General features: G+C 52.0%; 1 protein-coding gene across 2 annotated transcripts in view; it reads right to left on the reverse strand.

Annotated features, from left to right (window-relative positions):
* Positions 1–22,563, reverse strand: part of COL4A6 (collagen type IV alpha 6 chain) — a 907,271-nt gene that overhangs the window by 14,327 nt on the left and 870,381 nt on the right. The window lies entirely within an intron of this gene.

Consider the following 22,563-nt stretch of genomic DNA (forward strand, 5'->3'; position numbering starts at 1 on the left):
AAAGAAATGAGAAGGTAGAATATGTTGCGGAAAATGACTCTGAGTCAAGCGGTTTTTACAAGAAGACATGCCATACGCTACAAACTAAATTGTGTGTCTAGTATTTAAAACGATTTCAACAAAACATCTTTATTGTTAGCCCAGGATCATGCAAAATATGTAAAACAAACTTTGGGAATACAATTCAAATGCATGGGATCGGGTAAGTCCCATGAAAGGGCTCTGTGCCTGGCCCTGCGGCCCATCAGCTGGCTGGTGTAGGCTTTACCTCCTGGTCTTGAAGAGCAATTGCTCTCACCCAGCAGAGTGGGTGATTCTGAAATGAAGCACCTCCGGTTTTTGTAAGGAGGAGGCGTAAACTAAGCACCGTTTAACAATGCTTCTTTACGACACATTCGCTATGTAGCCCACATGACCTATCTGCTTAGACGTGAAGATTACAGAACGAAAATACCCTGACAAGAGAGGCAAAGTGAGAAGAGGCCTGCAAAACATGCAGGGACACAAACAATGTATGATTAGGAATAACCAGAGCACATCATTCTTCTTAAACACCATGACCGCCCTGATCCAAAGCAAATAAATATTAAGCATTTACAACAATCCAAAATAAAATGTTTTTTTCCAAGCAATTAATAAATCACTGACTTTCTATGCAGGGGTTAACAGACAGACCTTTCGACTATGTTGATTCAGTATTTTGTTTTACCATAAACCCATTTGCATACTGACCCCTACTATATGGCATGTGTTTTTCAAGAGTAACAAAAGGCCTCAAACTGTAGATGTTCCTCTTTAGAGTGGGTGGTGTATTTGTACTTTGATACCACGGCAGGTTTTTCAAAGCTGGGCTGCATCTAGACTTGTCACAGAGGTAGCATTAAGAACCTCTCGAAGTGGTGCCACTTACAAAAGAATTGTACATGAGGCTGCGTTACCAATGTCTCTCTCAAGTGGCTCTCACATGGGTAGGTGGGTTAATGGAAAACAAAGGGTGGGGAGGTGGGAAGAGACACGTGAGGAAGGGAGCAAAACAGGGATGGGGAGAAGCACATGAGGCGGAGAGAATAACAAGGAGGTGAAGCCAGACCACCATGAAGCATAAAGAAACACGGCAGGGAGTGCAGGGGGCATATGGGTGATGGAGAGCAACATGGAGCACAGGGCAGTATGAGGGGGTAAAGAGTAGCACACAAGGGAGCTAGCGTTTGTTGCAAAGTCATCCTGTGCCCTGGGCACCCCCCAACTTTATGCTGAATGGTACTGGTGGGAACTGACTCCGACTAACCCTGGACTCTGCCTAACCATGCCCAAGGCCAGTGCTATGCTGAAAAAGACACATTAGAATACAGTTAAAACACCTACATACACTAGAGTACACAATGGTATGTTAAGGTATCCCTGTGATTGGCATGACCTGCCCTATAGAGCCCTAGTATATAATAGGGCGGGGGAATTTAAACTACCTCGAAGTCCCTAGTACCGTAGGCATGGCAGTTTAGAGGCCAGCAGCTCTTTTTGCACTTGCATGTGTGCACTGTTGAAGCCTGGGGTCAGTTTAAAAGCAGCACTGGGTGCCAGGAATGCTTTTAAAAAGTAAATTGTGCCCAGAATCCACTTTGGCGCCCTTGAAAATGGATAACCTACAATGTTTTGGCATATTGGGAACCCCCAGAGTCTCCCCTAGGTGTCCCAGGGGTGGGTGAGGGGGGGGGGGGGGGAGTTCAGATATTTATAAGGTACAGGAACAACGCGGATGCTGGGTCCCCCCAAGCCCTCGTCCTCCTGGATCTGTCGGCCGCGTTCGACACGGTGGACCATAACATCCTTCTCCACCGTGTCGGACAGGCCGGCATCCAGGGCACTGCTCTTGACTGGGTCAAGTCCTTCCTTACTGGAAGAACACAGGCGGTCCGCCTGGGGTCCTACACTGCCACTAAAACCCCCACGTACTACGGAGTCCCCCAGGGCTCCTCTCTATCACCGCTTTTATTTAACCTATACCTCCGGCCTCTGATCCAATCTCTTCAGAAATGGGACATTGTCGTCTACAATTACGCTGACGACTTACAGATTATCCTTCCGCTCAACTCACCTCATGCCATCAATACGTTCCACGCAGTCATGACCCACATCCAATGTTAATGAACTAGAACCAATTGAAACTTAACCCCGGGAAAACTGAGCTCCTCCTCCCGGGACTCAGTCACGCTCACTGGGGCCCGCAGTTCTGGCCTCCGGAGCTAGGCTCCCCCCAATCCCGGTGAAAGCTGTAAAGAGTCTGGGAGTGATCATTGACACTGGAATCAAGCTAGCCGGGCTGATGAGAGGTGTTACCTCGAAACCGGGCCGGTCCTCGGATGCTTGTTTCTGTTCTGGGAAGGACATGGCTTTTGTAGTTCGGACTGGACTGTTCCCATGGGGCAACAGGGTCAGCGCTGATTTGCATATCGCCATTGTCTAACCCAGGGTGGTGTGGAGTGGAAAAACGATGGATTTGGGCCCAGATCTTTTGACTGGGGTGAATGTGTGACATTGATCCACATTCTGTCCATCATTGTTGTGTTTGCAGTTACCGCTCTAAGTGTACTGGGGATGCTCAGACGTGAGTCCCAGACACTCCACACCACTGGAATCAAGCTAGCCGGGCTGATGAGAGGTGTTACCTCGAAACCGGGCCGGTCCTCGGATGCTTGTTTCCGTTCTGGGAAGGACATGGCTTTTGTAGTTCGGACTGGACTGTTCCCATGGGGCAACAGGGTCAGCGCTGATTTGCATATCGCCATTGTCTAACCCAGGGTGGTGTGGAGTGGAAAAACGATGGATTTGGGCCCAGATCTTTTGACTGGGGTGAATGTGTGACATTGATCCACATTCTGTCCATCATTGTTGTGTTTGCAGTTACCGCTCTAAGTGTACTGGGGATGCTCAGACGTGAGTCCCAGACACTCCACACCACTGGAATCAAGCTAGCCGGGCTGATGAGAGGTGTTACCTCGAAACCGGGCCGGTCCTCGGATGCTTGTTTCCGTTCTGGGAAGGACATGGCTTTTGTAGTTCGGACTGGACTGTTCCCATGGGGCAACAGGGTCAGCGCTGATTTGCATATCGCCATTGTCTAACCCAGGGTGGTGTGGAGTGGAAAAACGATGGATTTGGGCCCAGATCTTTTGACTGGGGTGAATGTGTGACATTGATCCACATTCTGTCCATCATTGTTGTGTTTGCAGTTACCGCTCTAAGTGTACTGGGGATGCTCAGACGTGAGTCCCAGACACTCCACACCACTGGAATCAAGCTAGCCGGGCTGATGAGAGGTGTTACCTCGAAACCGGGCCGGTCCTCGGATGCTTGTTTCCGTTCTGGGAAGGACATGGCTTTTGTAGTTCGGACTGGACTGTTCCCATGGGGCAACTGGGTCAGCGCTGATTTGCATATCGCCATTGTCTAACCCAGGGTGGTGTGGAGTGGAAAAACGATGGATTTGGGCCCAGATCTTTTGACTGGGGTGAATGTGTGACATTGATCCACATTCTGTCCATCATTGTTGTGTTTGCAGTTACCGCTCTAAGTGTACTGGGGAAGCTCAGACGTGAGTCCCAGACACTCCACACCACTGGAATCAAGCTAGCCGGGCTGATGAGAGGGGTTACCTCGAAACCGGGCCGGTCCTCGGATGCTTGTTTCCGTTCTGGGAAGGACATGGCTTTTGTAGTTCGGACTGGACTGTTCCCATGGGGCAACAGGGTCAGCGCTGATTTGCATATCGCCATTGTCTAACCCAGGGTGGTGTGGAGTGGAAAAACGATGGATTTGGGCCCAGATCTTTTGACTGGGGTGAATGTGTGACATTGATCCACATTCTGTCCATCATTGTTGTGTTTGCAGTTACTGCTCTAAGTGTACTGGGGATGCTCAGACGTGAGTCCCAGACACTCCACACCACTGGAATCAAGCTAGCCGGGCTGATGAGAGGTGTTACCTCGAAACCGGGCCGGTCCTCGGATGCTTGTTTCCGTTCTGGGAAGGACATGGCTTTTGTAGTTCGGACTGGACTGTTCCCATGGGGCAACAGGGTCAGCGCTGATTTGCATATCGCCATTGTCTAACCCAGGGTGGTGTGGAGTGGAAAAACGATGGATTTGGGCCCAGATCTTTTGACTGGGGTGAATGTGTGACATTGATCCACATTCTGTCCATCATTGTTGTGTTTGCAGTTACCGCTCTAAGTGTACTGGGGATGCTCAGACGTGAGTCCCAGACACTCCACACCATTGGAATCAAGCTAGCCGGGCTGATGAGAGGTGTTACCTCGAAACCGGGCCGGTCCTCGGATGCTTGTTTCCGTTCTGGGAAGGACATGGCTTTTGTAGTTCGGACTGGACTGTTCCCATGGGGCAACAGGGTCAGCGCTGATTTGCATATCGCCATTGTCTAACCCAGGGTGGTGTGGAGTGGAAAAACGATGGATTTGGGCCCAGATCTTTTGACTGGGGTGAATGTGTGACATTGATCCACATTCTGTCCATCATTGTTGTGTTTGCAGTTACCGCTCTAAGTGTACTGGGGATGCTCAGACGTGAGTCCCAGACACTCCACACCACTGGAATCAAGCTCGCCGGGCTGATGAGAGGTGTTACCTCGAAACCGGGCCGGTCCTCGGATGCTTGTTTCCGTTCTGGGAAGGACATGGCTTTTGTAGTTCGGACTGGACTGTTCCCATGGGGCAACAGGGTCAGCGCTGATTTGCATATCGCCATTGTCTAACCCAGGGTGGTGTGGAGTGGAAAAACGATGGATTTGGGCCCAGATCTTTTGACTGGGGTGAATGTGTGACATTGATCCACATTCTGTCCACCATTGTTGTGTTTGCAGAACTTTCTCTTAGAGCACAGGTGGGAGCGGTAATATCTTCCTGCATGTACCAGCTCCGGAAGATCCGCAAAGTCCGCCACCTACTTCCCCCCGTTGCACTTACCCAAGTTGTGATCTCACTTGTGCTCTCCCGCCTGGACTTCTCTAACTCCATCTATAACGGCCTCCCATCATCCCTGATACACCGCCTCCAAGTTGTCCCGAACCAAGCGCCCGCCTAATTCATAATACCCCCAGATGGCAATCAGCCAAACCCCTACTCCACAGTCTTCATTGGCTCCCAATAGACCAAAGGGCAGCCTTCAAGGTGGCATGTCTCACTTTCAAAACCCTCCACTGCTCCGGACCTGCGTTTGTAAAATCTCTTATCCGCCCCTACTGTCCACAGCGTGACCTCCGATCTGCCCACCGTCACCTGCTAGCCACCCCCAAAATCAAAACTAAGAAACTCGGCGGTCGCCGCTTCTCCTATCTAGCCCCTGGACTCTGGAACCCCCTCCCTCTCTCCATCAAATCCTCCTCCTCTCTTTTGAACTTCATAAAATTACTTAAAACTCACCTTTTTCCTCCCCTCAGCGAGAATCCCGCTACTTTTGTTTCCCCCTCACTCACTCTGTCTCTCAGCGCCAGGAAGCCTCGGCGTCAGTGCGCTTTATAAATTGCACCTAAGATAAGATAAGATAAGACACCCTTATAAAATGAGTTTATATGCCCTGGGTTAAGTGAAATGTCCCATTTCACTCCCCACATTGTTGTAAAGTGCTGTTCAAATCCAACTTTGATGCTAGGAGAACTGTGGAGGGAGGATCTGCAATATTTCCACAGATTCAGAACCCCTAAAGTCTCCCCTAGTTGCACATGGGGTGGGGTTCCTGTAGATATAAGACAAGTACTTGTAAAATATGTCTTTGTAAGTCCTGGTGCTGGAAAAATGGCCCAAGTCATTTCCTGTTACATAGGTTAACATGGTAGGAAGTTATTGATTAATAACTCTTGAAGGAGAGGGCTAGAAATACCATTCAAAGACTTCCCAGAATGGTATTAATAAATCCAACAATATCATATTGTTGAATTTCTCCTAAAGAACAAGTTACTTACCTTCGGTAACGCTTTTTCTGGTAGATACTATATCTGCCTGTGGATTCCTCACCTTGTGAATACCCCCTTGCGTCAGCAACATTCGGAAATTCTTTTTTCGTAGCCTCGCGCCGACGTGGACTCCTGACGTCATAGAGACACGACCTCGCTCGCGACTCCGCTGACGTCACCGACGCCTATAATAGGCCCACGCCGGCGTGATGACATCAGTTCCGCCCTTTTTTCCGTGCCATCGAGGCACACGGACGGACCAATGACAGTAGAAATATACAAGTATACACAGTACACAGTACTCAAGGCAAAACACACAGTGTTAAACAAAAGCAGGAAAGCAACTGAAACATTTCCTTGACAATAAAATATATATATATATTACACTACAGTAACTCTGGCATAGAAGAGTGGACAACGGGGAGGCGGGTGGGTCGGTGAGGAATCCACAGGCAGATATAGTATCTACCAGAAAAAGCGTTACCGAAGGTAAGTAACTTGTTCTTCTGATAAATACATCTGCCGTGTGGATTCCTCACCTTGTGAATAGAGTCCCACAGCAGTCCCCACTCCCGGAGGAGGGTGTCCACTCTTCTAAACCAGGAAATCCTGAAGGACAGAGCGCGCAAAATGGCCGTCCCTCCTCACTTCGGAATCCAAGCAGTAATGCTTCGCGAAAGTGTGGAGGGAAGACCAAGTCGCCGCCCTACAAATATCCTCCACAGGCACACCTCTAGCCAATGCTGAGGTTGAAGACTTAGCTCTAGTTGAATGAGCTCTTATACCCTCTGGTGGTTCCTTACCGGCCAAAGAGTAGCAGATCTTTATGCAGAGGACGATCCATCTCGATAAAGTTCTTTTATGGACCGCTCTTCCTTTCTTGCAGCCAGCAAATCCAACGAAGAGCTGGTCTTCCAAGCGAAAGTCCTTGGATCTGTCCAAGTAAAAGGACACCGCCCTCTTAGGGTCCAGACGGTGCAGTCTCTCCTCCTCCTTGGAAGGGTGAGGGGGAGGATAGAAGGTAGGTAGGGTAATGGACTGTCCTAGATGGAAGGGAGTTACCACCTTAGGCAGAAAAGCAGCCCTGGTCCTAAGAACCATTCTATCAACATGAATGGTCAGGAATGGGGGCTTGGAGCTAAGAGCTTGAAGCTCACTAACCCTCCTTGCCGAGGTTATTGCAACCAAGAAGACTGTCTTAAGGGTAAGAAGCCTCATGGGACATTTGTGGAGAGGCTCAAAGGGAGCCCCCATCAAAAAGGTCAATACAAGATTTAAATCCCACTGAGGCACAATGAAAGGTGAAGGAGGGAACATATTAGTAAGACCCTTCAAAAACCTTAAGACCACAGGAGACTTAAAAAGAGAGGGCTGGTCAGGCAAGCAGAGAAAAGCCGACAGCGCCGACAGGTAACCCTTTACCGTGGCAACCGCCAGACCCTGCCGCGCCAAAGAAAGAGCAAATTGTAGAACATTAGACAAATGGGCCCTCAAAGGATCAACAGACCTTTCCCCACACCACGTGACAAATTTCGCCCATCTATAAGAATAGATGGACTTAGTGGAGTCACGCCTGGCTGACAAGATGACATCCACAACGTCAGGCGGGAGGGAAAAGGAATTCAGGTTGCCCCGCTCAATCTCCAGGCATGAAGGTGCAATGTCTGGAGGTGGGGGTGTAAAACCTGCCCCTCCATCAGAGAGAGGAGGTCTGCCCTGAGAGGGAGACGGAGCGGCGGGTGAGAGGAGAGGTGGAGTAGATCTGTATACCACACCCTTCTTGGCCAATCCGGAGCGACCAATATGACTTGGGCCCGGTCTTGGCGAATCTTCCTCAGAACCCGAGGAATCAAGGGTATGGGAGGAAACGCGTAAAGGAGTTGATCTTCCCAACTCAACTGAAACGCGTCCCCCAAGGCTCCTTGCATCGGATACTGGAGACTGCAGAACGACAGGCAGTGCGCATTCTCGCGAGTGGCAAACAGGTCCACCCGAGGAGTCCCCCACATCTGAAAGATGTCGTGAACCACCTCCGGGTGCAGCCTCCACTCGTGGTCGGCAGAGAACTGCCGACTGAGACTGTCTGCACGAACGTTCAGAACACCGGCCAGATGATTTGCCATCAGACAAATCTGATGGTCCTGAACCCAGGACCAGAGACGCAGAGCCTCTCTGCAGAGACACTGCGACCCTACTCCTCCCTGCTTGTTGATGTACCACATCGCAGTCGTGTTGTCCGTCAGGACTTGAACAGACTGACTGCGAAGGGAAGGGAGGAAGGCCTTGAGCGCCAAACGTATCGCCCGCAATTCTAGAAGGTTGATGTGAAGCAACCTTTCCTCTGGAGACCAAAGGCCTTTGACCTCCAGATCCCCCAGATGAGCACCCCACCCGAGAGTGGATGCATCCGTTATCACCGTGGCCACCGATGGGGGAAGTTGAAAAGGCTTTCCTTGGGACAGATTGCCTTCCACGCCCCACCAAGACAGATCCGCTGCAGCTTCTCTGGAGATCCTCACTGACTCCCTGAGGTCTCCGTTGTGCTGATACCACTGCCTGCGGAGACACCACTGGAGCGCCCTCATGTGCCAGCGTGCATGGTTGACCAACAGAATGCATGAAGCCATCAGACCGAGCAGGCGAAGGACCTTCAGGACTGGAACGACCGCTCCATTGTAAAACAAAGGAATCATCTCCCGTATGTCGCGAATCCTTTGAGGGGGAGGGAATGCACGACATACGGTTGTGTCCAGTACCGCACCTATGAACAGGTTGCGCTGGGAGGGCACCAGGTGAGACTTGGGTACATTTATTGAAAAACCCAACCTGTACAACAACTGGGTTGTCTCCCGCAAATGATGGAGCACTCTCTCTGACGACTCCGCTTTGATCAGCCAGTCGTCTAAATAAGGGAATACCGGAATCCCTGACCTTCTGAGATGCGCCGCCACCACTGCCATCACCTTGGTGAAGACTCGAGGCGCAGTAGTAAGTCCAAACGGAAGGACCGCAAACTGGTAGTGCTGCGATCCCACCGTAAAACGGAGATACCTCCTGTGCGACTTCAGGATTGGGATGTGAAAGTAAGCATCCTGCAAGTCGAGTGACACCATCCAGTCTTCTTCTTGCAGCGCTTGAAGAACCTGAGCAAGGGTGAGCATCTTGAATTTCTCCTGTTTCAGATAGAGATTCAAGATCCTGAGATCCAGGATTGGACGAAGCCTGCCATCCTTCTTCGGAATCAGGAAATACCGGGAGTAGCATCCCTGACCCCTTTCCTGCTCTGGGACCACCTCTATCGCACCCTTTCTTATCAGAGTTAAAACTTCCTCTTGCAGAAGAGACAGATGCTCCTCGGAGCAATACCCTTGGCAAGGAGGGAAATTGGGAGGGAATTCCCGAAAGGGAAGGGCATACCCATTTTCTACAAGATTGAGAACCCAAAGATCTGACGTAACCGATTCCCAATCCTGTAGAAAATGGGTAAGCCGGCCCCCAACCGGACCCACATGATCCTGAATGTCGGATCTAGGGCTGCTTCTCAGGGGCAGGAGGGTTGGAGGAAGTGGAGGAGGAAGAGACCTGACGTCCACGAGGACGCACTCTTTGCTTTCCCCTGTAGGACCTGTATAAGGAGTTTTGCTGCTGCTGTTGTTGCTGCTGCTGCTGCTGGCCTTGCCGGGAATTCCGAAAGGCAGGACGGCCAAAACCTCTGAATCTTCTGCCAGTTGAAGAACCTCTCATTTGGAGACCCAGGGATTTAGCAGTCGCCTTGCAATCTTTAAACCTCTCAAGGGCCGCATCAGCCTTCTTCCCAAAAAGGCCTGAACCATCGAAAGGAAGATCTAATAATGTCGCCTGAACATCAGCCGAAAAGTCAGAGGATTTCAACCAGGCAGACCTCCTAGTAGCGACAGCAGTGCCCATAATGCGCGCCACAGAGTCTACAGTATCCAAACCGCTCTGAATGACCTGGCGAGCCGCTGCCTGAGCGTCAGAGATGACTTCCTCAAAATCCTTCCTGCTGTCATCAGGAACTTTTGGAACCAGAACATGTAAAGAGTCCATCAGAGCGTGTAAATATCTCCCCATCAAGCAAGTGGCATTTGATGACTTCAATGCCATACTGGCAGAGGAGAAGGACTTCTTTGCCACCTGATCCTGCTTCTTTGCTTCCTTCTCAAAAGGAACCTGAGGGAAAGCACTAATGTTCTTTTTGGAGCATGCAGCCTGAATGATCAAACTCTCCGGTGAAGGGTGAGAGGTTAAAAAGGCAGGATCATCAGGGGCAACCCTGTATCTTCTGGCTACACTTTTAGAGACAGCTGGAGCAGACAAAGGTTTTTTCCACACCTCCAGAATGGGCTCTGTTAGAGCCTCATTGAAAGGAAGAAGAGGTTCCACCACTGAACTCGGAGAATGGAGTACTTCAGTCAGAATGTTAGATTTGAATTCTGCTGTAGGCAAAGTCAACTTAAGCAGACTGGCAGCCTTTCTCATAATCAAATGATAGGGTTGAATGTCCTTAGAAGGAGTACTAGAACCTGATGGTAACTCCCACTCTGGAGAGAAATCCAGGCTTCCTGCTTCTGCCAAATCTTCAAAAGTATCTTCATCCAACTCACCCTCCTCGAGATCAGATTGTGAGTCCAAAAACCTCCTTTCCTCCAGAAGGCGCTGAGCCTCTCTTCTGGATCTCATCTTGATCCGTTTTGCCCTCGGATCCACCATCGGCTCCGACGGATTCGGAATCGACGTCGGGATCGAATCCGCAGGTTCAGAGGGATGTGTTCTAGGTCGACCCGGAGCTGGTGAAGCCGGAACCGGCGTCGACGGCTTCGGTGGAGCCGGAAAATGCCACGGCGGCGTCGGAGCCGGCATGTAAGGCATAAACGGAGCCGGAGGGTAGGAGTGAGGGACTCCTAAGTTAAACGCCAAAGGACCCATGGGACCCGAAGGTGCACCAGAGGGGTACCATGACCTCGAAAAGACTCCATACATCGCGTTGAGAAACGCAGAAGGGTCCTGGCCTGGGGCAGGAAATGGTGGATGAAAACCTTCAGGCCTGTCTCGAGGAGCGTTCGGATTCGGCTCACTTAAGGGCTCGGAACCCTCATCCTCATGAGGCTCCTCCTCATCTCGGACCGGGGACGGCGCCGGAGATGGATTCGGAGCCGGATTCGGATTCGGAGTCGGAGCCGGAGACGGCGCCCGTGACTCAGAAGGGGAAGCCTCACCTTCAGGTTCTGGATCCGAAACTTCAATGGTCACCACCTTCGAACGAACCTTCGGTGACCTCGACCCCGACTCCTTACCAGAACGACGTCGGGACTCATGTCTCCTCTTCTTATGTTTCCTCTTCTTTGAAACATGGTCCGAAGCCGACTTCGAAGACGACCTTCCTCTAGATCTAGACCTGGACCTCGATCTCGACTTCGACCTCGCCCTTCGAGAACGAGACTTCGACGATCTTCCTTTTCCAGCTTTCATTTTAGCCACCAGGAGCTTCGCCTCTCTCTCCCTCAGGGCCTTCGGGTTCATTTTCTTACATGAAGAGCAGTCCTCCACATCATGGTCCGAGCTCAAGCACCAGATGCAGTCGCTGTGTGGGTCGGTAATGGACATCATTTTGCCGCATTCTCTGCAGGGCTTGAAGCCGGTCTTTTTTGAAGACATTGTCGAAAAGACAGGATACAGAGACGCAGAAATTGTTAATAATAAAGACAACAAAGTATCAGTTGGCTACAGAGATTCCCGATAACCGTTAGCGTCGACGACGCGGAAAAAAGGGAACTGATGTCATCACGCCGGCGTGGGCCTATTATAGGCGTCGGTGACGTCAGCGGAGTCGCGAGCGAGGTCGTGTCTCTATGACGTCAGGAGTCCACGTCGGCGCGAGGCTACGAAAAAAGAATTTCCGAATGTTGCTGACGCAAGGGGGTATTCACAAGGTGAGGAATCCACACGGCAGATGTATCTATCAGAAGTGTACATACAGGAAGTTATAAGACTTTCTTGTTTGTAAGTCCAAATTCAGCCTTCCAGTGGTCTGCCCTGTAGAGGTGATAAAGAGCCCCTGGGGTTGACCAGCTCTGCTGGCAGGGCAGAGTACTGTTCCATAGGAATGCCTGGCCAAGGGGAGGAGCCGTAAACTATGTTCTTACCGAGGCCTGGTCGCCCCCACGCTCCTCCTGCTGCCTGCTTTGCTCCTGTGTCCGCCTGCCTGCTGATTGCTCCTGTGCTCGCTAGGGCGACCCAGCTGCCGCTGAACCGCCCGCCCGCACCAGACTTTCCCGCCGCTGCCTCCCTGCGGCCCCGCCCCCCGCCAGCCCATTGGCCGCCCCGCTCCCGCCACCCAGCTGACCCTCCCTCCCGGCTACCTTCTTAAGGAGACCTCTCCTTCACCTCGGGAGCGACCCCTGTGCCTTACCCAGGCCTGGTCGCCCCCACGCTCCTCCTGCTGCCTGCTTTGCTCCTGTGCCCGCCTGCCTGCTGATTGCTCCTGTGCTCGCTAGGGCGACCCAGCCGCCGCTGAGCCGCCCGCCCGCACCAGACTTTCCCGCCGCTGCCTCCCTGCCCCCCGCCAGCCCATTGGCCGCCCCGCTCCCGCCACCCAGCTGACCCTCCCTCCCGGCTACCTTCTTAAGGAGACCTCTCCTTCACCTCGGGAGCGACTGCTGTGCCTTACCCAGGCCTGGTCGCCTCCACAATCCTCCTGCTGCCTGCTTTGCTCCTGTGCCCGCCTGCCTGCTGATTGCTCCTGTGCTCGCTAGGGCGACCCAGCCGCCGCTGAGCCGCCCGCCCGCACCAGACTTTCCCGCCGCTGCCTCCCTGCGACCCCGCCCCCCGCCAGCCCATTGGCCGCCCCGCTCCCGCCACCCAGCTGACCCTCACTCCCGGCTACCTTCTTATGTCGCCCCCACGCAGTGCAGCGTTGACGCGCAGCGGACGCGCCGATTGTGTGCCGAAGGCGCGCCAAAGGCAAGCCCGTCTGCGCCTGGACCGCGCCCAGTGCCAGGACCCCGCCGATGCGAGAACTCCCGACAGACCTACAACGCCGCCGCCCTCAACGCACTCAATGCCGGCCGGAACCCCATCTGCTGCCGGGCCTCCCCGAGACGCATCCACGGACCCTTCACCTGCAAGGCCTGCAAGTTCACCTGCCTCCGAACCTGCACCGCACCCGCCAAGCCAAGCACCAGCAAGACCCACCTCAAGTGCATCCTGCTCAACACCCGCTCCATCCACAGACACGCCATCGAACTCGGGAACCTGCTCGACACAACTTCACCAGACGTCGCCTTCCTCACGGAAACCTGGATGAACGCCTCCTCTGCACCCGACATCGCCATCCCAGACGGATACAAGATCACCCGGAGGGACCGCATCAACCAGACCGGAGGAGGCATCGCCATCGTACACAAGAACACCATCCGCATCACGACCCACTCCAACGACACCTTCTCCGCCGCAGAGCACCTCCACTTCCAGATACACGCCGACCCAAAGACGACGCTCAGAGGCACCCTCGTCTACAGACCCCCGGGACCACGCACACAATTCAGCGACGACATCACGGACTTCATCAGCCCGCACGCCCTCCCCTCCGCTGACTACATCCTCCTAGGGGACCTCAACTTCCACCTGGAGAACAACAAGGACCGCAACACCGCCGCCCTGCTGGACAACCTCGCCAACCTCGGACTCAAGTAACTGGTCAACACCCCCACCCACTACGCCGGCCACACGCTTGATCCCGTCTTCTCTTCCAGCAAGCACATCACCTTCAGCCACGCCACCGGACTCCACTGGACCGACCACAGCTGCGTCCACTTCAGCTTCAGAAGAACCACGACCCACCACCACCCGCAACAGGTTCCTCACAGGAGCTGGAGCAAGATCACCGCCGAGCAGCTCACCACCTCCCTCAGCCAGAACCTACCCGCCAGCACAACGGACCCCAACGAAGCAGTCTGCAACTTCACGCAGTGGCTGATCGCCTGCGCCGACGACCTCGCGCCACTAAAGAAACCTCCCAGCAGACCCAGAAGCAAGAAGGCCTCCTGGTTCACCGACGAACTCAAGGACTCCAAAAAGAACTGCCGCACCCTCGAGAAAGCCTGGCTCCGCGATCAGACCACAGACAACATGACCGCCCTCAAACACGCCACCCGCAAGCACCACCAGCTTATCCGCACCACCAAGAAGAAATCTCTGAAGGAACGACTGGACAACAACTCCCACGACAGCAAGGAACTCTTCAACATCGTCAAGGAGTTCTCCAACCCCAGCACCGGCAACAACGACATCACTCCTTCACAAGATCTCTGCGACTCTCTCGCCTCGTTCTTCCACCGCAAGATCGCCGACATCCACAACAGCTTCGACGCACCATCCACGCACCCTACCGTCGAACCAACGCCCCCCACCGCCACCCTCCGCACCTGGACCACGGTGACCACCGAAGACACAGCCCGCACGATGAGCACCATCCACTCCGGATCTCCAACTGACCCCTGCCCCACCACATCTTCAACAAGGCCGAATCCACCATCGCACCCCAACTCCGGAACATCATCAACACCTCCTTCAACACCGCCACCTTCCCGGAGAGCTGGAAGCATGCAGAGCTCAGCGACCTACTGAAGAAACCAACAGCGGACCCCACCGACCTCAAGAACTTCCGCCCCATCTCGCTCCTCCCTTTTCCTGACAAAGTCATCGAGAAGACCATCAACAGACAGCTTGCCGCCTTCCTCGAGACGAACGGATCCCTCGACCCCTCGCAGTCCGGTTTCAGAGCCAACCACAGCACCGAGACCGCCCTCATCGCAGCCACCGACAACATCCGAGCCCTGCTCGACAACGGGGAAACAGAGGCACTCATCCTCCTGGACCTCTCTGCAGCGTTCAACACTGTCTGCCACCGCACCCTAGTTCAACGCCTAAGCAACATCGGTATCCAAGAGAAGGCGCTGGAGTGGATCACCTCGTTCCTCTCCGGAAGAACACAGAGAGTCCGCCTCCCCCCGTTTCGATCCGAGGCCACCGAAGTCATCTGCGGCGTCCCGCAAGGATCATCACTCAGCCCCACCCTCTTCAACGTCTACATGAGACCTCTTGCAGCCATCGCACGCCAGCAAACCTCAACATCATCTCCTATGCCGACGACACACAGCTGATCCTCTCCCTCACCAGAGACCCAGACACCGCCAGAACTAGCCTACACGAAGGGATGAAAGACGTCGCCGAATGGATGAAGAACAGCCGCCTGAAACTGAACTCAGACAAGACGGAAGTCCTCATCCTGGGACCATCGCCCTCCACCTGGGACGACCCCTGGTGGCCCCCCGCCCTGGGCAACACTCCCAAGCCAACAGACCACGCACGCAACCTGGGCTTCATCCTGGACTCCTCCCTCTCGATGACCAGACAAGTCAACGCCGTCTCCTCATCGTGCTTCAACACCATACGCATACTCCGCAAGATCTTCCGCTGGATCCCGACCGAAACCAGGAAGACGGTCACCCAGGCACTCGTCACCAGCCGACTGGACTACGGAAACACCCTCTACGCCGGAACCACAGCCAAGCTACAGAAAAGACTCCAACGCATGCAAAGCCTCTCCGCCCGACTCATCCTGGACATCCCCCGACGCAGCCACATCTCCGGCCACCTGAGGGACCTGCACTGGCTCCCCGTCAGCAAGAGGATCACGTTCAGGCTCCTCACCCACGCACACAAGTCTCTCCACGACCTGGGCCCCCAGTACCTCAACGACCGCCTGACCTTCTACACGCCCACACGTCAGCTACGTTCTACTAGCCTCGCCCTCGCCGCCGTACCACGCATCCGAAGAGCCAACGCCGGAGGCAGATCCTTCTCCTACCTGGCGGCCAAGACATGGAACTCCCTCCCCATCCACCTTCGGCTGACCCAGGACCATCTCGCCTTCAGGAGACAACTCAACACCTGGCTGTTCGAGCAATAGGAGACCCCTTCCCCCAAGCGCCTTGAGACCCTTCCGGGGGAGTAGTGCGCTATACAAATGGTATGATTGAGTGATTGATTGATTGATTCTTCAAAGAGGAGAGCAGAGAACAGTGTCATTTACAATTCTGAACATCCCACCTTAGGCAGATGGCAGGATTAAGGAAGGTATGAGCAGATGCAGAGCGGGGAGTCCAAGTAAAATCAGCAATTATGGATTAGGAAGATTTGATGCACTCCAGGACAAAATAATGCCACACTCTACATGATGTGGTCATATCTTGGAGGAGTTACCCTGCTCCCCTTGGTCAGGAGTGACCTCCTGCTTGACCCAGAGAACTTGGAATAAGTATCTGAGAGGGGCAGAGCCCTCCAGATCTGCTGCTTGAAACTTACTGAAGCAAGACATTGCCAAGCTGAGAAGATTGCTGTGCAAAGATTTCTAAGGCCTGTCCTCTCAAAACCGCACCATCTTAAACTACAGCCCTGTGGATTATTTTGCTGATAAAGAACTAAAGTCTGGAATACCTGAAAGCTACAATTCAAATAGCTCATCTGAAGCATCACCATCTAAATCTGCACCTTGGAGAACCACCAGTGGATTTGTAAGGGTTTTGTACCAGTGGATTATGGGAACTAAAGTCCTCAACTTTCCTGGACCATCTAGGAGCTTCCAGGCCCTTGGAGTGAGTTTGAGACACTTTGGGACCCCTTGAGGAACTTCAGGAAACATTTCAAGAAGTTTGAAGAGCTTTGAAAAAAAGCTCCATAGAGGGACAGACTCAACCTGGCCAGCCAGGCCGCCTTGCCTTCAACCGCAGGCCGGCCAAGCCAACCAGGTTCGTCCCGCTAAAAGCTCCCTTGCTCCAACTTCCAGAGATTGACCGGGACTCGAAGAAATCTGAAACCGCGAACCCTCACCAGATCCGGCTACATGAGGAGCTTCGAGAGACCCCGCGAGAAAAAGCCCCAGAAAAGTTTCTAAGCCTGCTCATAGAAAAGGTGACCGGGAGCAACCGCGAACGCCAAGCCACCTGCCTTCCATCGCGTGCCGGCCTGGATTCCAGGATTGCCCTGCTGAAGCGATCTTGAATTTTTTTTTACGTCCGCTCCAAGGAATTTGACCAGGACCTCGTCACAAGTCAATCCGGCGAACCCTCTCCAAATCCGGACTGGCTGTGAGCTTAGAAGGGCCTCGAGGAGAAAAGCTCCAGAAAAGTTTTTAAGTGTCAAGGTAGAAACTGAGACCGGGACCTGCTGCAAGCTGTAGCCGCCCAGGGCTCAATCGCGGTCGGTCTGCAACTTTGACTTTGCCCCGGTCTATCGCGAGCAGGTATCACAATATGGTGCTATAATCTTCTAAGCGCTATAGATAATTAAATCTTTGAAAATGTATATCTCCAGTTCCCTACATTGGATTTTTGTCGTTTTGGTGTCATTTTAAAGATACAAATATTTCCTATTTTTATAAATTGGTGTTGGATTTTTATTATGTGTTGTGTCTTAATTATTTACTGAATTGGTGTTTTTAAATGCTTTACATACCTATCTATGAAGTTAAGCCTGTCTGCTCGCAGCCACGTTACCAAGAGTTCAGCATACGAATAATTTTCTAGGACCTATGCTGAGTCGTATCATGTGTTAGTGGCCTTATTGCCAGACCTTCATTTGCCCCTACCAATAACCCACTTTCCAACAGCGTTAAAACACATGCACTCTTTTGGAGTGCATAACCAAAAAGTAAAAAAAAAAAAAAAAAAAGGTCCATAAAAGTGATTCAGTCAGTCAGTCAAAGCACGCTTTATTCGATTTAAAAAAAACCATAAAAAGCACATACAATACATATACATTAAAATCACATTTCATAGTTTGTACAAAAGCAGGGCAAGCCAATATTTGACTATACTACATCGTGACTGGCACATAGAATTAAAAATCTGTTTTAAAAGATACCTTATTTACAACAAAATGTTCAGTGGTACACGTTTACTCCTAGTACGAAAGGCTTCTGCTAGGAAACTGGCAACACTAAAAGTAATGTAAATATTGCCCAACATCTGGAGGTAGATTAATGCAGGTCTAACTTGAATAAAGCCCGCCTCCCTCAGCACAGGTAACAGATGTTTTTTCCTAGCGGCAGTATAAAACCCACAAAACATCGTAAAATGCATGGTATCTTGCTCTGAAAAATTATCACATTCACAAGGTGGGGCATCTTCTGAGTGGTCCCAAGATGGATAACAGCCTAAGGAGAATTGAATCAAGTTAAACCTGAATCTCGCTAATAAAAGTTTATGAAGGGGTCTTGTGACAAAATTCAGGTATGGTTCCAGGGTGGGAGTAGTGATTAACATAGAGTGTGCTCTTACAGATGGTTTCATTATTTCCTTCTCCTCTCTATTAAGGCGGACCCTCTCTATAAAATGGACCTTGATCCACTTTACGTCCTCTCTCCTGATATTACAAGGAGATAAAAAAAGTTCCAGTCTACCTAAAGCTGAAAATGTATTATTTAAGTACTTCAGCCAAGGTATTTTCATGACATGGTTCAAAGAGGTGACATCCTCCAGAATAAGATGGTTCAAGGTTAATTCTGGATTCAGCCATGTCCTTGCCCAGAATAGGAGGGGTGCCAAGTTCAACTTATCTGTAATGTAGGACAAACCCACTTCCTCGTGGATGGAAAAGGTAGGGGTCGATTTTGGAACTGAGAGCAATTGTCTAATTAACCTATTTTCTACCCTTTGGATTTTATCTTGGGTAACATAGCCCCACAAGGCGGTCCCATAGGTGGCAATAGGAATACACTTGGTGTTGTAAACCTTCAAAAGTGCTTCCATTGGCCTGGCCCCCAACCTTTTTGTGAAACCCAACAGAGCAGTTGTCGAACGGGCCAAGGCTAAACTCTTCACCTTTATCTGGGGGGCCCAAGACCCCCTTTCATCGAAAAGGACCCCCAGGTAAGGGAAGACCGGAGCCCTGGAAACCACCTCTCCCTTGCATATGAAGGTTTTGGATCTAGATTTTCCTCTCTGCTTACCCACTATCATAGAATGAGATTTTTTCGCGTTTACTTTTAGGTCAAGATTTTCCATGAAGGAGCCAAAACGATCCAATAGTGTCTGTAGACCGATGCCTGTACGGGCGATCAGTACCGCATTGTCCGCGTATAGGAGGTCCGGGACCTGCTGCCCTCCCACACGCGCAGCGTCTACCCCCCCCCTCCTTTAGATGTTTTTCCAGCCCATTTATATAAATGGTGAAAAGGAGGGCGGCCAGGATGCACCCTTGGCGAACCCCTTTCTCTGACCTAAAAGTGTCCGTGCACCTTCCCTCATTTGTAACCCTTACTTTAGCAAATAACTCCTGGTGTAAGGAGGCTATGAAAGTGACAAGGGAAGAATCTATCCCCATCTCAAGAAGGATTGACCACAGTTTGGACCTGTTTACCAAATCGAAGGCCGAGGAGAGGTCCATAAAGGCCAAATAAAGAGACCCCTCCCCGGCCACCACATATTTGGCGATTAAAAGGTGCAAGTTCAAACATTGGTCCAGGGTGCCTCGTTTCTCTCTGAACCCATATTGTATGTTTGAAAGCCCTCCACAAACCTCCAAATTTCCACTAAGTTTAGCCAATAGGACTCTGCCTAAGATTTTGATGGCCGAATCAAGGAAGGAAATGGGTCTATAACACCCCGGGTCCTCACGTTGGCCCTTTTTAGGTTTCGCCTGGGGCCGGAGCTCCTAGCTCCGCCCAGGAGAAATATTATGTCCCTACAATGTGGGGCTTAGTCCGATTCCATTGGCTAGCTCCATAAATGGAGGCTAGCCATTGGAACAGAGATCTGTCCGTCATGGCCGGACCAGATTCGTGGGCGTTCCCGACATTTTTTCCCTCTCCGCCTCTGCGATGTCGTCATTGCGGCGGTGGGCGTGTGCTATTTTTTTTCCGTCTCGCCATGTATTCCTCATTTTCACCGTGTCTTTTGCAGGGGTGGGCTGTGCACTGAGGCCGCTGATCAGGTAAGCAGCATTTTTTATTTAATAATTTTGTTTTTATCATATTCCCGACCCCTCCCGCTCTCCGTGTGCCCGGTCCCGCCCCTGCCCCCCCTCCCGCTCTCCGTTGCCCGTTGCCGCACCACTTAAATGCTTAAGGTGGTTGAACTCAGAGTCTCGGCCCCAGGGGTGGGATGCTGCTGGGAGGTATGTGTGGAGTGCGCCGGGGTTAGTGCCCGCTGTTGTATGCAAACACTTCCTTCGTGCTGCCTGTACTGCCCCCTCAGACGCACAGCCTGCTTCCTGGGCCTCCCCCGCCCCCGTGTGTACACTGTACACAGTCCTGGCGCTGCCTCCGATGCACGGCCTGCTCCTGGGCCTGTGCTGCCCCGGTGTGTACACTACACACAGTATCACCGTGCACCGGAGCCCTGGCCGCACCTGCGGGACACACCGCCTGTTTGGCACTGCCTTCGCCACCCTTCGGAGCACAGCGTTAATGTACTTTCAGGGGCAGTTGGGCGTGTACGCACTGCTTGGGCTTTGAGGTCCTGCTGAGTGCCTCGGCCAGTCTGCTGTTCCAGTGGTCTGGGCGGGAAACTCCTATCCATCCGAACCTTGTGTCTCTACCGCTATTTATTCAATATTACCACACTGAGAGTAAAACATGACGATTGCACGCCTCTGCAGTAGGTGCATTATTCCAATGCGCTGTCTTGTAAAAAACGAAACCCATGTGACCAGTAGGAAGAACATAGAACCCAGCAGCCGGTGCAGCTCACTAAGCATGCATGCAGGTTGCAGGCACGCTTCCGGGCGGTGCTTTAACCCAGTGAGCTATCTTACTGAACCTGTGACCTGAAGGATCTGACGAGCAGATCCCTGCAGCAGGCGCATTGACCACCTAAGCTGTGTCTGCGGGACTGGAGTCAGTGCTCAGATTTCTGCCGCAGGTGTGTTGACCCTCCCACCCCCCAGCAGCACAGTCTAGAGCCGTACCCATTGCACACAGACTCCGCCCTCGGCACGGGCAGCACACCAAGTCCTTGTTGCCACTGTACACAGAGGCGCACTCCCGAGTGCTATAAACAAACACCTTCGCCACTCCCCCCCCCGCACCCCGGGAGTGCCTCCTCCACCCCCACACAAACACAGGGCTCGCAAAGCATGAAAGGGGAGATCGGCGGGGGTAGCAAACGGCCATGGGCACGGGCAACACATGCCACGTACGAACATACACCCCCGAAACCACCTGCCCATTCGTTCACATGCTCCTGGACCTTACCTGTATTCATACAACATCTGCCCGTGACATCATTTGCACCAGGCATCGCCTACCTTTAGTCTGACCCAGGTGTAATCTGCCCCTGCGTCTTTGCCCCGGACCCCAGTGCTATGAAGATCACCCGCTCCCTATCATCGCACAGCCCTTGCCAGCTTCCGCCCATGACATTTCTGGCCCTGGCATCGCCTTCCATCTACCTCTGCATAATGTCTTGGTTCCTAGACACCACACAGGGGCGCAGCTTGGTGAGTGGGACTGGGGTGAAGTTGTGGGGAAATCAGATTTCCCAACAATCAGGCTGGCATATAATGTTTAAAATGCATTTCAGACTTTGTAGAGCAAAGCTTTGAACGTGCGTAGTAGTCTCACTACAGAGGCAAACAACTACGCGGCACACGCAGAGTCACTTGGCAGCGCTGCTGCATAAAACTATTGGAATTGTAAATGACAAATAAATGGCATTATCTGTTTTCAAAACCAACACATAAATAAAAAGTTTGTCATTTACAATGCCAATAGCTCTAACTTTTCCGAAGGCGAAACCATTGCATTGTAAATGCTTGTTAAAAATTGGCACTATGATGGAGGTTGCCCAGGTATTGGGGAACACCTGGTCATTTGCTGCCCTGAAACCTTTAGTTAGTACCTGGGACCAAATTTTCGGGGAATGTCTATATAGGTCAGCAGGTACACCATCGGCCCCCGGGGCCTTGTTTTTTGAGGTCTCCAGAATGGCCTTAAGCACCTCCTCCTCTAAAAAGACTATCGGGGGGGGGGGGAGACCCGAGCTATCGTTTGGCCGCACGGGGCTATACTATTCTTGTCACCGTAGACGTCTTTAAAATGAAGAACCCACTTCTCGTCCGGAATGACACAGTCAGTGGCTACATTTTCTTCTCCCGCAAAAAAAGGGTGATTTATAATCTCCCAAAATTTCTTGCTGTCACGCAAGACATCGACAGAGAGAAGTCTATCCCACGCTTCACTTTTGATTTCATCTTTTCTCTCCTTTAAGGTCCGTTTGTATTCCCTCCTCAAATTGGCAATAAGCAGCTTGTCCCTTGGTATTGCTTTTAACGCATGCATTAAACGGGTATGTATTCGTGAGCAATCAGCGTCAAACCACTTTGATGTTCTAGGTAGTCTCTTAGTGGGCATGACTGTCAGGTCCTTCGTTATTTGGACACATATAGATTCAAAAGCCTGAACAATTGTACAATTGGAGGCCTCTTGATTAAACATGTCTCTATGTCTCCCTCAATTTTAGGCAATAAAATTGCCATAAAATCATCCGGGATCACCTTGCCCCACTTGAGCCGCCTACC

Source organism: Lissotriton helveticus, chromosome 4_1, assembly GCF_964261635.1.
Source record: "Lissotriton helveticus chromosome 4_1, aLisHel1.1, whole genome shotgun sequence".
Classification (NCBI taxonomy): domain Eukaryota; kingdom Metazoa; phylum Chordata; class Amphibia; order Caudata; family Salamandridae; genus Lissotriton; species Lissotriton helveticus.